We start from the raw sequence: 17,237 nt of genomic DNA, 5'->3' as shown, positions 1-17,237 counted from the left end.
TCCACTTCAAGACGATGTTGAAAACCTGGTATCCTAAATGCATCTTTACCTATGGAACCACAGTCAGCTCATTGCATTGCAACTGGAAAATTTCATACTTAAAAGGGAATGACAGGCAACGAGGAAGCAGGAGCGTTCCTGGCATCAAAACTTTTGCTCTTCAAAGTTTTGGACAAACTTCTCCCCGTTATTAGTCCGGAGAGAAGAAGACCTTCACAGTTAAATATATATAAAGGTGTAAATCTCGGTTGGACATGAACAGCTGTCACAGCTAAGGGTTCCCAGAAGCCCCATTCTGTTTTTTCTGACTTGGGGAAAAGATCAACTTTTAGCGTCTGAGGTAAAAACATTGCTAAAAGCAGCGGTATTGAAGAGAAGTACGTAGTGGGAGTTAAAGCGAAGCGTAGACTAAGATATCTGGACACGTACTGAAGGAAGAGCTCCTCTTTATTCAACTTGGAGGTGGAAAAAAAGGGGTTTGGGGGTGGGTTTTTTGTTTGTTCGCTGTTTGTTTGTTTTTTCTCCAAAGGTTTTGGGGGTGTCCCAGCCAGCCCCGGAGGGCATTCCTCCCTCAGCACCGGGCACCTGAGGGGAACTCGGGGCTGGAGAAGAAGCCGAGGTCGGGGAGCCGGGCGCCCTCAGCGCCTTTATGCCCTGAGCCGAGGCGAGCCGAGCCGGGCCGGGCCGGCCGCCGCCTGCCGGGCGGAGCGGCTCCGCCCCGCTCCCTGCCGGGGGAGGCTGAGGCACCGCGGCCCGCCACTGCCCGGCCCTGCCCGGCTCTCAAACCCTCCCGGGGACGGGGGGGGAAGCTGCGAGGCGCCGGGAGGATGCGAGTGGGTGCCGCAGGCTGCGAGGCGAGGGCCCGGGCGGCCAGCGGAGCTGGGACTCGGCGACGGCTCAGCGCCCGCCCCGCCGGCAGCGGACGACTCCCGGAGACACAAAACGGCGGCGGCGGAGGAGGAGGCAGGCGGCGGGGCTGAGAGGAGAGGGGGGCGAGGCGGCTGCGGGAGGCGACCCCAAGCGGCCACGGGAGACCCCCGGGGAGAAGGCGAGGCGCTCCCCCGGCCGGCCCTGAGGAGAGGGGCGGCTGCGAGCACCCCTTCCCCGGCTCTGTGAGGGGGGAACGGGGCGCGGTTGGGCTGTGACAGAGCCGGGGGTATGGGGGGCACACGGGCAGGGCGAGCAACTTCGCTTTCCGTGCCTTGAAACGGGACGGAGCCAGCCGAGACCGGGCTCCCCCCCGTCTATATATACACACACGCGCTCGGTGTGGCGGTGGGAGGGGAGCGGGGCCATGTCCCCAGCCCTGCCGGGGGGTTTTGCGGTGCCGGGGGCCGCCCTGACGCCCGGCTGTCCCCCAGGTGCTGCGCGGCGCTGGAGATCGGCAGCCGGCGGGGCGAGGCGCCTAATGGAGGCGGCGGCGGGGCGCTGAGGGAGCGGAGAGGCTGCGGCTGTCAGCGCTGCCCGGTAGGTGCTGGGGCTCCCCGTCAGGCTTGACGGAGGAGTTTGGCTTCGTTGAAGGGTGAGTCAAGGCTGAGGTGGCGGTCCCAGCCGGGACAGGCGCCCCAGAGAGCGCCTTGGGGCTGTCAAAGTGCACGGCGATCCGTGCAAAGGGGGCTTTGTTGTGGAAGTCCTGAGGTGAACACGAGCAGCCCGCTGGAGGGGGAAAGGAGAGGGGAGTTTGGAAAGCTGCGCTGCTGGTGTTAAGCAGCAGCCTGTGCTGTGTTGGTGTTTGCTCAGAGGGGTTTCACGCACGAGTGAAAACCCTCGTGGGTGCTCTGAGGAACCTGGTCCAGCTGTGGAGAACAACCTGTATGAGGCAAACCCCAGGACCTAAATGCCATAGGCTGTAAGTCCAAACCTCCCCGAACAAGCAGACATTATGTAGAAAACCCATTTGTTACCATCTTGAAACATTGCCAGCAAGGCAGCCTCTTCCAGTTACGCTGTTAATTGGGTTCCCCGGAGCTCGTTAGAAGGAGGTGCCATTTTTTCTAAACGAGGTGACTGCTAGCTTCAGGCTGGCAGTCCTACTAGCTTTCCTCAGCCAAAAAGCCCTTTGCATTTCCGTAAAGCACCTGTGCACTGTGCTTGTTTAACAAAGACAAGTTTGAGACATAACACTTGGAGGTAGGGCACGCATTCTCTTTGTGAGGCTTTCCTACTCCTTGAATGCTTCTTGTGGCTCTCCTGGGCTCTCTCTTCTCTTGCCAAGCCCTCGATGACCTGTGCCTGCTTCAGCTGCATCCAGCGCTCCGTTTGCTAGCCGTAATTGTCGTCATTTATCTCTGCTGGTTATTACTAGGAAAACCGATGTTTATCGCTGCGTGTCCATGCGTCCCTGGAGCCTGTTAGAGCTGGCTTTTGAACGGTTCTGCCTTTTGTAAATTTCTCTACGCTGAAGAATTTCTGTTGAGTGATGGACTTTGTGCTGTTGTTAGGATTCCTTTTGTTCCTAATGTACCAAAAAGGCTGTTTCCTTGGGTCTTTTGCTTCCCTTAGCAGTTTGTGGTGTTTCACTTAGGCTTATTACTATCCTTGCGCTGTTTTTCCCCCAGTCACTTACAAAGCCTGAGGGACAGGATTAAATTTTTTTTAATCTAGTTACCATTAATATAAATGATCTTTGTGTTTGGATGTGACTTCTGAATTCATAACAGTCTTACTTCAAAGATCTACGACTGGTTTTGAAGTCTGATGCTTTCTTCAAGTTTGAGTTGAGAATTTCTTCCATCTTTATGGAACTAACTTCTAAAGCAGCAAGTCAGTGTAAACTGTTTTTCTAGTTCTGTTTGCACATAATAAATATAACGGAGGCATACTCTCTTGTGGCTGAGCTCTGGCCAATCTCTATTTCTATGGTCAGTTTCGCTTTGTCTCAAGGCTGAAGTCTAGCTGAGAATTCCCCTGTGCCAGATGCAGTATTTTTGTATATTATGAAATTAGCCTCTCTAATTTTGAGAAATGCTGAGCCTGTTGCAAAATTGACAGAACGAGCTCTTTGGGGTCTGTTTAATAGAAGTCCTACGTGATAAGTTTTGGGGTGATGAGGGGAGGGGACATTCTGACCACATTTGGCGGAGTGCAGGAGGGCCTGGACGCGCTGTTCCCTTCTGTGAACTCACGGTCGGTATTCCCTCTCCGTCCTGTGCCAGAGACGTGAGGTCACTGATCCATAAATGCCCAAGATGGTTTGCCTCGGAGTTGCCGGTGACTTGTAAACAAGTAATGCAATTTTCAGGATAGCACGGTTTCCCCTCCTCCCTTTGTTTCCTCGCTGTTTCCCAGTCAGGTACCAGTATCAGTGTTCAAGTCCGGCTGTCGGTTGTATCACCTTTGCCGAGTGTGTGCTCACAGGAATCCAGTTTTGTGGTGTTATTAATTAACTTTCTGACACTGTCACATCAGGCACTAAAGGTGCTTCCTCCTGCAGTCTACACAAGGGATGTGATGACTCAAGTTTTCAACATCTTTATTGTCATTGGTAGTATTAATTCTGATTTTCATCTTTTATTGCAGTCCATCATGTTAGTTTGGTTTGGTTTCGGTTTGGTTTGTGGTTTCGTTGTTGGTTTTTGGGGTAGCTCAGGGCCTCCTGAAATACTCCAACCATTCTGCTGCATGAATAGTTGTTTCTTTTTCTGTGGAGATGGGAGCCACCAAAAATGCCTCCTTTCCTTATCCTGTAGCAGCCAGATGGCATTTCGTAACGCTGCGCCGTGCCTCCCTTTGGCTGATGGTTCATTTCCAGTTCTCTTGCCTTTCTGAGAGCTGGAAGGAACCACACCAGGACCACTCACCTCTTTTCGTGTACCCTTCAGAGTGCAGTGAGCTGCAAGGTGTTGCATAAAGCAGCATCTCTGCTTCCAGGGGATCCTTTCTACCCAGCTCTGGAAGTCAGCCCAAAGGTAGCACAGGGCTGCTGACGTGGAAGAACGTGAAGGGAAAAACAGGCAAGAACTCTGACCACGTTGCTACTAGCTCTTAGAAGACCTTGGAGATAGATCATGGAGAGCTTAATGATGCAAACATGCTTTGAGAGTTTGACTTCTGCTTGCATCTAACAGGTCCAGAAGAGCTCACTTCCAAAAAAACCAACAGGCTTCCAGTTGTGTTTGGAGCCGTTCCAGAAAGCCACTTGGTGTTGCAGGTTCTTGTTGGATGTCTTGGCCTTCTTGACCCACAGCTTGAAGCCGCTGCTGGAGCCAGCCTTGGAGCCAGCAGGGAGCTCCTGAACTTTGTCATGGTTATGGCAAAGGCTGCAGGTGTTCAGCGCCCTGAATCTGGGGAGCATCTCTCAAGCCACATATAGTTTGTGAGACCAGAAAGAGCTGCCGGCTTATAATGAGTGCTGTGACTTAGGCGCACGGTTTGTAGAGGTTTTAAGGCGTAGTGCATGAGTGCCAGGCTCCTGTTTGGTCACTGGGACAAAACGAGATCTGGGAATGTTGGATGTCCTAAAAAGAGTACAGGGGAGACAACCGGGGAGGAGATGTGGCTCTTCTTGGCCTTGTTTAGCCCCCAGCCCCTCTACACCCCACAAACCTTAGTTACAGCTGTGGGCTTCTGCAGAACGTCACAATGCCTAGTAAATCTTTGGGATATACTTAAAAGCAGGAAAATACTGTGTTGGTTTCTTCTTTTTTTGTATACATAGGGCAGCTGCCAGCAGCAGCACCTGCTGGAGTCGAGGGTGCTGAGCAAGGCAGGGTCGTGTCCCAAGCAGCAGTCACAAGGGGAGCTGAGCGGAGCCCGCCTGAAAACTTGGGGGGTTTCTGCTTCTTAGCAAGCTGAAACACAGCTCCCCGTCCCCAGTACTCCTCGCTGTGAGGATGAGGACTGAGGAAGGCTCACCCTGCCTGCAGCTTCTTCAGTTCTTCGTGCGGGGAACTCGTGTAGGAGCCGGTGCCTCTGGAAAGAAAGCACCTGTTGGTACTGTGGGCATCTGAGCGTGATGCTAACCCACGCAACGCTGCCCCTTGCATCTGACAAATGTTTTACAACTTTGACTTCTTTGCAGGTTTTACTTAAATTTGGTGGAGGAGGCTGTGGCTGAGCAGAGAACTAATTTGTTATTTCACTAACTGGAATAATTTGCAATGGAAAGAAGCTTTTTTTAGTTAAAAGTTGTGTTTCTGATTACAGCTTCCGGTATTTTACCTCGCAGTCCACAAACACTCTTTTTAAACTTGATTCCTGACAAGTCGCTTTTCTCAATTCTCGCGTTCTTGGACTCCACCAGGGGAAAAGGAAGGCCCTGCTAATATTGCTTGGCTGTTTCCTTCCGGAGGAAGGAGGGGAGAGTTGAGAAAAAGAGGAATGAAGTAAAATGAATTTACTCTTTGCACACGTGCTGAAAGAATAGGCGGGTGTTCTTGGGAATATCTCATTTAAATCTCTGTGTATGTGTTTCGAGAGGATGCGTCCTCACTTAGAGGAGCCAACATCCCATTGCTGGACCTAATCCTGATGGGGCTGGCATCTGAGGGTTACGCGGGCTGCTCCCGGCAGAGCTCTTCCCACGTGGGGAGGCCGAGGGAGCCGGTCGAGCACTGCTCCGCTGCCTGGAAAGATTCAGTCATTTCCACCCAAAGCGAGGAAATAAAAAGCTCGGTCAGCCATTTCATCTGGAAATACCCCGCCCTCCTCCAACAAATACGAAAAAGGGAAAATGTAGGCTTGGGCCCTCACATATCCCAGCAGTTTGCACCCATTCGGGCGATGCGATTGGGGTCGGGGCAGGCAAAATAGAAGTTACCTTTATTTTTTTTTTTAATTTCGGCAGAGGAAGTTATAAGGTTGATGTTGCCCCTTTGATATTTGTTTTAACCCACTGACTGCCCGGGAAGGAAGGAGTCTGTTTAGTTTACCTTTGTCCTAGATTCAGTTTTAATATCTCATGTTTAAATGGGGGAGGGAGAGGAGGAATCTTTATTCTTAATGATTCATGCCGCCTCAAAGCACAGTGGTTTCTACTTGTGTGCTGCCTTTCCCACTGGGGGATGCAAACAAAAGAACAATCATTTCAGACTCCTCCTTCAGTTTCCAAGAGAACCTTATCTGCTCAGGGATAGCTCTGAATTTTAAAAGCATTTTTTTCTTCCAAATTATGTATTGATTGCACATAAAATAGAAGCACCGTAATATGCAATTTCAAACAAATGCATGGGGGTGCTTGGTTGCTTTTAATGCTCCTCCTTTATTTTTATTTTATTTTTTTTCCTCCAGCAGAAAACAAAAAGTAGATTCTGTTCCCATAAGCCGCTCTTGCAAAATCCGCACAAACATTTATTAGTCTAGACACAAAATATTCTCAGCCGGCCTCAGCCTGACGATGGCAAAAAGAAATAAAAATAATAATAATAATAAAAAAAAAGAAAAGGCAAGCTAATATTGTACTTGGCTGTGAAAAGGGAAGGGGGGAATCATGCCCCAGGCTAGTGAAGCTGTAACATTTTGCTGGGGCTGCCTACAACAACAGATGCATCTCGTTCCCCTGGGCTTCCAGTCCTGCCTATTCTCTTCTGCTGAACTTGGCCGCTCGCAAACATTCCCTGTGAGTACCACACCCTGGGCTTCTCCTGGACGCTTTTGATTTGATTGAATGATGGCACCAGGCATGCTCCTCTTCACCAGGCCTGCTCTTGTGCCCCAGAAATCATGTAGCGAATTCATTGATTGGAAAACGTGCAGAATAGGTGGGATCTGGGGTGACTGGTAGAAATCAAAAGGGTTTGAAATAGGCGATGTGACCGCAGCTTAAACCTGCAGGAAGGGAGCATCGACCCGAATGGTTTATCTGAATCTTCAGCTGCAACTTCTGTAAATACCAGCTCCTTCTCCTCATTTGCTACCATGGCAGTTTGCAGACTTTTGCTGAGTTAAAAGGACAAATCATAGTTGTGCGCATTTGTTTGATCAGGCCTTTACCTCAGCGCTCACGTTCTCAGACTGCTGGGGTTTTATATTTTTGTCATTTTCTTAGAAAATGGCGAATGATGCATATCCCGGCTTCCAGATGATTAGTTCCTGTTGCTCCCAATTTGTGTCAGGCTGCGTTTGGTTGGAAATGAAAATGTAATTGCAAATTCCCCTCAACAGCACAACATGTCTGTGGTATTAATTAAAGCACTGTAAATACGTAGAATATCTGAGAATGCATTCCTTCAAGCATGGCCGTGTTTTTTTAAACCTACAGAGGAGGCAAAATACGGTATTTAGGCTTAGTAGATGAAATGTATTGCTTCTGTGGTGGCAGATCCGTGTCTTGAGATTTTAAACCTGGTGTATCTCGTGCTCGAGCCTTCAAAGGAGATGTTACATAGACAATAAAACGTCCTGCTTTTCGGGGAGGGCTCTCCTTAGGTCACTCAGAAAACGCCTTCAGTCTTCACTCACTGCAGCATTCACAAAGTGAATGCCTTCCTGTAAGGTTAGTCACCGATGGCCACTCATTCCATGCTTTCACTAAGAAAAACCTTCGCAGCTTTGAATCTGAATTTCCTGCCCCGCGTTTAGGTGAGCCCGGAGCGGCGTCAGGCATTGCTGGGCTCCTCGTCCGGCGGCGATGGTGAAGTGAAAGATGCCAAATGTGAAGTTTGACAGTGAGCTCGGGGGCTTGTGCTGGCCCGGTGGCTCTCTAAGCCCCCGTGTCTGAGCAGCGGGAGCATCCGAGCAGCACAGGACGGAGCTCAGCAAGAGGCTGGGGTCAGGGCACTGCTGCAAATAGCAATGCTTTGCTGGCTGCAGAGGTTAACCAGGTACACAGCGCTGTTTTACTACATGGTGGAGACCTACGGAGAGTGTTTCTGCCCTCCTTTTTAGCTGAAACATCCCCAGATTCTAAGGGGAAAAGGAATAGAAGGGACTTGCGGAGTAATGTTCTAGTGAAACCCAGCCTTCCTAAAGAAGCCTGCCTGAATAATTCCTGTGAATAACAGACTCTGTTCAGCTCTTTCCTAACATAGAAACGGTGCTGACTGCTTCTTCAGAGTAACATAAGTTAGTGATGCTACTGAAATAGTTGTGGTTCAGACGTAGATCTGATATCTCCTAAGCACGCTGAATTCACAGCTGTTGATCCTCCAGCGGAGGCTTTGCAATTGAACACCTGGAGAATAGGTAAATTTCCCGCTGTTGTTCTCCTCTCCTCTTGTTTTGTTTTGTTTTGTTTTGTTTTGTTTTTCTTAGTAGCATAGGCTTAAGACTCTGAAGAAACAGGCTGCTTTTTTTCATTTCCAACACTGGCTGTTCCTTTTGAGCCCCGCCTTCTATTCTTGCAGTCACAGGATATGTGAATGTAAATTTGTGGGAGAGAGGTAGAAAACTCTGTTTCAACTGGTGTTTTTTTCGGCTATGTGGGGAGACCAAATAAGGTGGTTTTGAATCTTCTGGCTCTTATTCAGAGCAGCAGCATGTGGAGGGAGACAGATGCGTGTGCTTTTTTAGTGCAATGGCTTCAGAAGCAAGAGGGGAAAAAACACTTTCTCTGGGAGCTGGAGAAGGTGTCCTAATCGCAGGAGAGGTTTCTAAATGGCATATCTTTGCGAGTGTTCCTGTAGTCCGGAGGTTTTTATTTGTTTGTTTGCCTTTGGAAGGTTTTACTCTTAATCTTCACATCCTTCAGCAGAAGTGAGAAATGTGATTTTATTTTGTGCAGTGTCGCGGACCCTCCGAAATCTACTGGGAAGGATGAATACCTCGCACAGTACCAATGTGATGACGGTGGAGACAAGGAGAAACCAAGAAGATCAAAAGAACGTGACCTCATTTCTAATGAAAATGTTTTGTACGGCAAAGAGACTTCTGAGCCTGGTGAGAAATTGCGGCAAACTTCCTCTCTCAAGTGTGACACTGAATGTAACTCTAAAAAGCTTTCCTCCTCAGCTATTGCAGAGAGATGCCAAGGTAGAAAGGACAAGACTAAAAACACTGAGAAAGAGCATTACCAAAGCAAGAGGGAACATGCTCCTAGTGAAGAGAAGGAGAGTCAAAAAGCAGGTCCTTCCAGCAAGAGGAGGTGTTCTCAGAGCGTGGAAGTTGTTGAGCAAAAGCGTCACAAGCAGGAGCACTGGGAGGGAAGCAGGTGCAGATCTTTCCCTGGTGAAAGAAACAGCCCTGAGAATGGCAGAAGAGCAGTCAAATATTCAAGGTACAGATCTGGCAGCGGAGGAAGATCAGAACAAGGTAGCAATAGATATTACCGATCCAAAGGGGAAAGAAGTTGGAGCAGAGAAAGATACTATCGAGATGAAGCACGGAGATGGGAAAGATGTAGCTATTACAATGATTACTATTCACCTCATGCGACAGGAGACAGTAGAGAGAGAAAGTTCTCTCACGGCGCTGCAGCCTTTGACAAATGGACTGCAACTTACTACGGCAGGTCACATAAGCATTATCATTACAAAAGTGGATGGCCTCACGGTTCCCTCTTGAGAGATGAAGATGGACGTCGCTTTAGCACACCCCGAGCAGACTTGCATCGTTGCTCGGTATTTCAGCAACATTCTGGAAGACATTCTCCTGAAAGACACGCGCTTCCACCTGTGTCAGCTCATTTGGAGAACTGTCGCCAGAAAAATGAAACAGAAGGAAACAGAAAAAGAAAATACACCCGTGCAGAAGGTAGTGAAAGTGAAATAGAAAGGAAAGACAGAAAGATAGAAAAGGAGCTTTTAGGTGGTGAAAAAAATGCAAAAATATCACAAGTTCTAGAAGAAAAAGAAGTCTAAGGATAAACATGGAGAGAAGGATTCCAAGTAAGCAAGGATTCCAGCATACTCCGCATTTTTTATCCTAATTCTTTTCTGGGTGCTTCTCATGTATTCCTTCTTTTTTTTTTTTTTCTCCTTTTTTTTTCTTCTCTTTTTTTCTTCTTCTTTTTTTTTTTTTTTTTTTTTTTCTGGTAGTTTCTAAGTTACTTAGATAGCATCAGCTGGCTGGCGATCATGTTGTTAGGTTGATCAGTGAAGATAGGAAAGCTATTGCTGAATTGTGTCAGAGCACTAGCTTTGGACCACATAGTTGGAAACACATCCGTACACCATTCTGGATTAGGTTAAAAGTTTTTTTCTGCTTGCACGTATTCCAGAGCTAGCCATTGTTAATGATCTGTGTACAAACCAGGACCTATGGTCCTCCAATCTGAGGGCTTAAGTTTGCTACATCTAAAGTAAGTTGCGTGTGCACAAAGCACCACAAAATAGCTGACATGCTGCAAATCATCACCTGTGGTAAAATAAATAAAGTTTCATATAGGCAACAAGTGCCACATCTTTTTTTCTCTTTTAAACTTGCATGTTTCTTTCAGACTTCACGATTTGTGTTTCTGTGTGCTCCACTTTGACAATGCCAATCGCAAGCGTAAAACAAGAAGAAAAAGGAGAAGAAAAAGAAGAAAAAAGAGAAACAGCAGGAAAGTGAAAGGCTCCTTGGAACACTTAGATCCTCGTTTCCAGAAGGTAACGCGGGAGAAGAAGGAAGAATCCCATCCTCCAGATGGCTCTTCATGTGAGCAATGCAGAAGTGAGAGCAGTAAACAACCTTACAAGGAAGGGAAGCCTTCCAGTGCAGGCGAAAGCAAGAAATACAGCTCCGTCTCATCCAACGAGTGTATTAAAGGTAAGCGGCCGCAGTGTGTTTGAGGAATTCCTTTTCTATTAATGTAGAGATTATTTCCAACAGTCTTGGAAGTGCTTGGTGACTTAACAGTCTGCTGGATATTAAAAAAAAAAAGCTGATGGACTTTTTCTTTCCGTTTTTAAATGACCACTAGGAAAGAATGCCTGAAATAAAGAGGTGAAAGGCAAATAGTTTTCATTTGGTGTGATGATTAAGTGGCAAACAAGAGGAAGAGTTGCAAGATCCCTTCTTAAATTCAGTCCAGCCAAGTAGGAAAAGTAAACGTGGACAGCTGTATCTTGGCAAAGAAGATAGTAGGGAGCAAGGAGGTTTAGCAGTCAAGATGGAAGGTGATGCCATGAGGCTTACAGGCTAGTAGTGTTCTAGTGAAACCCAGCTTTCCTAAAGAAGCCTGCCTGAATAATTCCTGTGAATAACAGACTCTGTTCAGCTCTTTCCAAACATAGAAACGGTGCTGACTGCTTCTTCAGAGTAACATAAGTTAGTGATAAGTTAGGCTCAGGATGGCTGGCAACTGTGCCACCTGAGACCAGCCCCCCGGGCCCTGGGACAGCCAGTCCCCGCACCGCCCGAGGCCGGTCCCTTGGGGCTCGGGGCGGTTGGCCCCCACAACTCTGAATGCAGGTCCCCCCCGGACTTTGGGCACATTTTAGTGTGGCACTGCCCAGGTGCATTTCTCACGTAGAGCTAATGAGCAGCTGAGGTAAAGGAGCTGGGACCAAAGAGGTATTGCACAACAGTATGTTTCATCAGTAGTAGTCAGCGTTTCAGAGGGGGTGGGCATCAGAGCCGGCATGGTAGTGAATGTTGGTACTCTGTTTTTGCAGATGATGATGAGTCTGGCAATTGACTAAGATGTCTCTCAGTGCCTGTACATGTCTTGAGGCAGAGGGAATTTACCATCCAGAAATCTGAGATCTAAGTTGAGGGGCACCTGGTATTTGCATATCTGGGGTGGCTTATGGGAGCTGGGAGTCAGAGCACCGTGGAGCCACCGGGCTGAATATACTCAGTGCTACTGTGAGGGCGGTTCAGGCTGGGTCATGTTCAGGCTGCTTGTGGCTGGGTCACCAGGCTAATAGAAGAAGCAGGGGGTACCTTGTAGCGTGAGTGCGTGTGCCAGGCAGGACAGTTCCCTTCTGTTCATCTGTCTTGTAGTGTTGCTTCTGCAGCGTGTGTTCTGAGTTATGCTCTCCTTGGGTCTTGATATCCTTCTTGCTTTTTGCACTGGACTGACTAGACTAGGGACTTGGTAGCTGTGCCAAAGGTCCTAAATGCCTGTTTCATCATCATGGCTCTGATCTGAGCACTTCCTGTCTTGCAGACGCTGCAGAAGTGCAGATCTGTTTCAGGTCTTGTGCATCACATTTGGTTTTAGATCGCATCTGTTTCCATCCTCACTCTTGCAGAAATCACCTGGGTCACATCAGGAGCTCTTGCTTGAGAATTCATTTCCTAAGTGTCTTCTTACAGGGTTTTCACTGCACGTTCTGGTCTCTAGTCTTAAAGGCAGGCTTTTTATGCCTCCATCGTCCCAGTTCTGGCAGTTGCTTCCAGTCGCATGTCATGACACTTGAGTCTCTCCTTGGGTCTGCTGCAGAGCACCTGTTCAGACTTGCTGTTGCAGTAGGGCTTCCCTCTGGGGGTCATTTTTTCTTGCACCTTGTGTTCTGTGTTTTGTTTGTAATGTTTGTAGAGTGCCTGTATGTGTGTTTGGTCTGGAGCTGTCCTGCCTGGCAGTTAGTGATGATAGCTATGTGGCAGTGCATGGGTGTACTAATACACTGTCCGCACTGTTTTTTGCAAAGACATCCGGTCTACTTCTGGGCACATACTGAAGGGCAGCTGGCACGGTCATCTCAGTGGTGTTTGGCAGATGTGGAGGTGGGAGAGTTGAGCTGTTTGCGAGCAGCTGTTCGCATAGTGCTTGAATAGTGCTAGAGGAGAGATGTGTTGTTGAATTGTCAAAGCTTGCGGATGTGGATGACTTTTTTTTTCCTTTTTTTTTTAATTTTATTTTTTATTTTTTTTATTTTTTTGCCAGCCTTAGATAAACCTTAGGAGGAACCAGTCAAAGGAAAGAATACCTTCCGGAACTGTCAAGCTCTCGTTCAGCAGCTCAGTGACTGGCTTGGTCTACTTCTGAGGTGCTGATGCAAGGGGGCTGCTGTTTTGAAATGATGATACTGTAAATGGGGTCCTTTGTGTTGTTGAGGGATGGGTGCTAATGCTGGCAGCTGAATGATTATCTTGTGACTATTTTCATTTATTAAAGCTGAAACACAGTGTACAACACGGGACTTGATGACCAGAGCTGCTTTTGGCAAGGTAAGCAGTGAACAGATGTAGCACTTACTTTAAGGGTGTGGTTGTCACTACAGTTACCTAACTACTAACTACAGAAAATACAGTAAAAATCCTGTTTATATTTCAGAGGTGTTGTAGCTGGCCTAAGACAGCAGATGGAAGCATCTGCCTTCAGGGCAGGTGAGGGGGCAGAGGTAAGGAAGCAGATGAGAGTAACTGTCCTAGCTGTGCTGTGGCTTTGGTTGATGCCTCTGCCTATGCTTTTCTTTTTCTTTCACAGGCTTTTCTTTCTCTCGCACAGGCTCAGAGGGGCCAAGCTGTGCTCTGAAGAGCAGCACGAGAAGGGCGGGCTGGTTGCAAGCTGGATTGGAGCAGAATGGCCAAGTAGCACAAGGTGACTGCGAAGGGTATCCATCTTGCTTTGCAGGTGCCATGGCAGGCTCTCCACAGAACTGGCTGAGGATTTGAGAAGAGGTTACAGAGCATCAAGGAGCGGCCTGTGCAGGGATGGCTTCCAAATGGTATGGTCGCTTTCTCTTCTGTTTATCAGGTGCCATAGGCGAGGTGGGCTGTGACATTAGAATTTAGAATTGGAATAAAGCACAGGTCAACTTGAATGCCGCAGGGCATCTGAGAAGGGTGTTCTAGCAGAAAAAGCTTGTCTGGCATGGTGGTGCCTGATGACAGTGTGTTTCCTCAGGTGAAGAGGTGCCTGAAGCCCCATCCTATCTAGCCTGCACACCTATCTGAGAATTAAAGCTGCTTTCCAGTAATTCAGTAAAGTCAAGTTATGTCTTAGCCTTGAGCATCTGGGGCCTGTGCCTGGGCATTTGGACCTGTCTGTAACACTTGGCACTAACAGTAATACTTTTTTTTTTGGCATATGTTTAGGGTTTGGGGCCTGTGTCCGAGATTAGGGACCTGGTTCGGGGGGGGTGGGGTTGTAGGAGCTGCTTGAACACCTTTGGGTCCCGGGTCTTGGGGAGGATTGGGGCTTTTTGTACACCTTTGGGGCCTGTGGGGGTGGGTTCGGGGCCTGCATCTGGGGGCTGTTGGGAACTGCTTGTACACTTTTGTGACCTGCCTCTGGGGGAAGGTTGGGAAGCTGCTTGTACACTTTTGGGGCCTGGGTCTGGGAGGGGCCGGGGTGAGAGAGGGAGTTGGGAGAATCTTATCAAGTAGTGATAGAGCGCTGACAGCATTAAATTGGGATGCTACTTAGTGTCTTTGCTAATTATGGTTCATTGAGCAAATTAACTAAAGCAAGAAGCCTTGGGTCCCTTACCAAGGTCAGTCTCTTAATAAGAGTGTGAGCCTATCTTAAGAAACTGGTAGAAACTGGTCCTGTGGATGGACAAGAGCCAAGGAACAGCTGAGTCTGCGCAAAGACAAGAGGTCAACTAGTGGTAACGAGGAAGAGTCATCAATCTTGTCGTGGTTTAACTCGGCCGGCAGCTAAACACCACGCAGCCGTTCGCTCACCCTCCCCCCTCCCTCTCTGGGACGGGGGAGAGAAATGGAAAGTGAAGCCCGTGAGTTGAGATAAAGACAGTTTAATAAGACAGGAAAATAATAATAACAGTAATAATAATAATAATAATAATACAATGATGACAATAGTACTACCACTAATAATATGTACAAACAAGTGATGCACAATGCAATTGCTCACCACCCGCTGACCGATGCTCAGCCTAACCCCCGAGCAGTCCGGCCCCCTCCCCCGGCTAGCCACCCCTATATATTGTTTAGCATGACGTCAGATGGTATGGAATACCCCTTTGGCTAGTTTGGGTCACCTGTCCCGGGTCTGTCCCCTCCCAGCTTTTACTGCACCCCCAGCCTGCTCGTTGGCAGGACGGAGCAAGAAACTGAGATGTCCTTGGCTTAGTATAAGCGCTGCTCTGCAACAATTAAAACATTGGGGTGTTATCAGCACTCTTCTCATCCTAAGCCAAAACACAGCATTCCACCAGCTACTAGGAAGAAAATTAATTCTGTTCTAACTGAAACCAGGACAAATCTTCATCCCCACGACCCCCGATTTATGTAGGAATGTTAATAGTTCTGCCTCAACCAGAGGCTGAGATCTCAAAATCATGGGTGTGACACCTCTGGGGCAAAGGGACCATGATGGATCTGAGAGAGTTGTCATGGAAACAGAAAAGAAGTTAACAACCTGAGTTCATGTGTGAGCTCAGATTGCCAGTGGGACTGCTCAGGGAACTGTCAATGACTGCATTCCCCTGACCATCCCCCCACTGAGACCCTAATCACCTCAGAAATAATGAACCATTTGTTATGTAAGTACCAAAATCTGGTTAAATTGGGAATTGAGAACCTGTTCCAACAAGGTCCAAAAGAAACCCCTATGGAATTTTTGGACCAACTTTGAAATGCAATGGAAAAAAAAAATAATAAGAAGAACTTGGACCTGGCTTCAGAATGCAAATAGAGGCAATTGGCTAGCCTCTTTCTAGGGCAATTGGCCCCTAATATCAGAAAGAAATTGTCTTAGGCTGCAGGATAAATTTACAACAGTCAGGAATGACGGGTCCTGGGGCATCTACTCTAGCAGGTCCACTAATTGAAGAAAAACTAGGAAACGAAGAGAGAGGCTTGAATTTGTTGTTGGTTACGGGAGCTTCTTCCTCTGTGTCAATTAGTCTGTAAATGTAAGAGGAACAACTGGCCAACAGGAAAAGGCATTTTTTTTGCAATGCTTGAAATTTAAATTGGGAAAAATGATTGGAATTACAAACTGAGAAAAACAGTCAAGTTTGGTTCATGGCACTAGATTTACAGGATGCCTTTTTCTGCCTGCCCATGGTAACTGAAAGCCAGAAACTCTTTGCCTTTGAATGGGAAAATCCTAACAGAGGATGGAAAACTCAGCCTACTTGGACAGTGTTACCACAGGGGTTCAAGAATAGCCCCACCATATTCGGGAACTGTGATCTTGAAGCTTGAAAGACCCCTTCTGGAAAAGGGGACATTGTTGTAACACACAAGAGATATCTACTGAAGAAGAAAAGGAATGTGTATATTGGACTATTAGTTTCCTTTTTTTTTTTTTTTTTTTTTTTTTTTTTTTTTTTTTTTTTTCACTAATACCCTGAACACAGCCTTTTTCCTTAGTAACAGAGTTTACAGATTACCCATTCATGACTGCATCAAGACCACAGACACGGTATACTCCATTTGACCAGACTTAAAGGATACATCCCTAGAAGATGCAGAGGATTGGTATATAGATGGCAGCAGCTTCATCTGCCAGGGACTTTGCCTCACAGGATATCATCAATCTTCATCCTCACGACCCCCAACAACCACCACCAGAATACACTGCGCAAGTGCAGATGGGAGGAGTTTATGGAAATGACTCATTGGAACTAATTTTAATATGAAGCGGGGACAGGTTATGAATATGTATAGGCGTATTGTGAAACTTCATGCATATGTAACTCTTTACTGCATAAAACCAAGGCATGTTGCTGCATCAGGTGCGTATGACTTTGGCAGGGCTACCCCCCATGCTGCCCAGCGCTGAATAAACATACCTACTTTACAATCTTACTGATTGTGGAGTCTGTTTTCCACAAGTCACAGTCATGGTGAAAGTTTAATATAGCAAAGAAACAGTGTGTATTAGGTAAGGTGAAAAATAGTGTTACACCTCCCAGAAGTCCCAGTCTGTGGTCTTTAAGCTTTTTTTCTTGTTGGGGGAAGGGGGAGAGGGCCGAATATTATCCAGAAAGGTGACCAAATCCGTGCCTAAAAAGCTCAGCTGATAAAGCTATAAAAGGTTTAAAAAATGATCTTTGCACAGCAAGTTTCAGTTTTCATGAAGCCAAACTGAGATAAATCCAAAAATTTCTACGGGTTTAAAAGAATGGCTTGACATCAGGAGGGGGTTCTTCACAGAGAGGGTGGTTGCACACTGGAACAGGCTCCCCAGGGAAGTGGTCACTGCACCGAGCCTGTCTGAATTTAAGAAGAGATTGGACTGTGCACTTAGTCACATGGTCTGAACTTTTGGGTAGACCTGTGTGGTGTCAAGAGTTGGACTTGATGATCCTTAAGGGTCCCTTCCAACTCAGGATATTCTATGATTCTATGATTCTATGATAATGCTTACTAAAATATTCTTGTCATTCACGGTAGTAATGGAGTGAGTGAACTTGTTCCACACAGTGACCTTACTTTATTTAATTATTTTTTTGTATTCCAGCAAACTGTGTACTATTATGGATTGTAAGCATGGTCTTGTGTAGCATTGTCATTCT

General features: G+C 47.3%; 1 pseudogene; it reads left to right on the top strand.

Annotated features, from left to right (window-relative positions):
* Positions 1-2,014: 2,014 nt before the first annotated feature.
* LOC137860491 (ubiquitin carboxyl-terminal hydrolase 42-like) lies at positions 2,015-16,535 on the top strand (annotated as a pseudogene).
* The last annotated feature ends 702 nt before the right edge of the window (positions 16,536-17,237 follow it).

This window comes from Anas acuta, chromosome 8, assembly GCF_963932015.1.
Source record: "Anas acuta chromosome 8, bAnaAcu1.1, whole genome shotgun sequence".
In the NCBI taxonomy this organism is placed as follows: Eukaryota; Metazoa; Chordata; class Aves; order Anseriformes; family Anatidae; genus Anas; species Anas acuta.
Note: the sequence above shows the minus strand (reverse complement) of the source record. Positions and strands in the feature narration are given on the sequence as shown.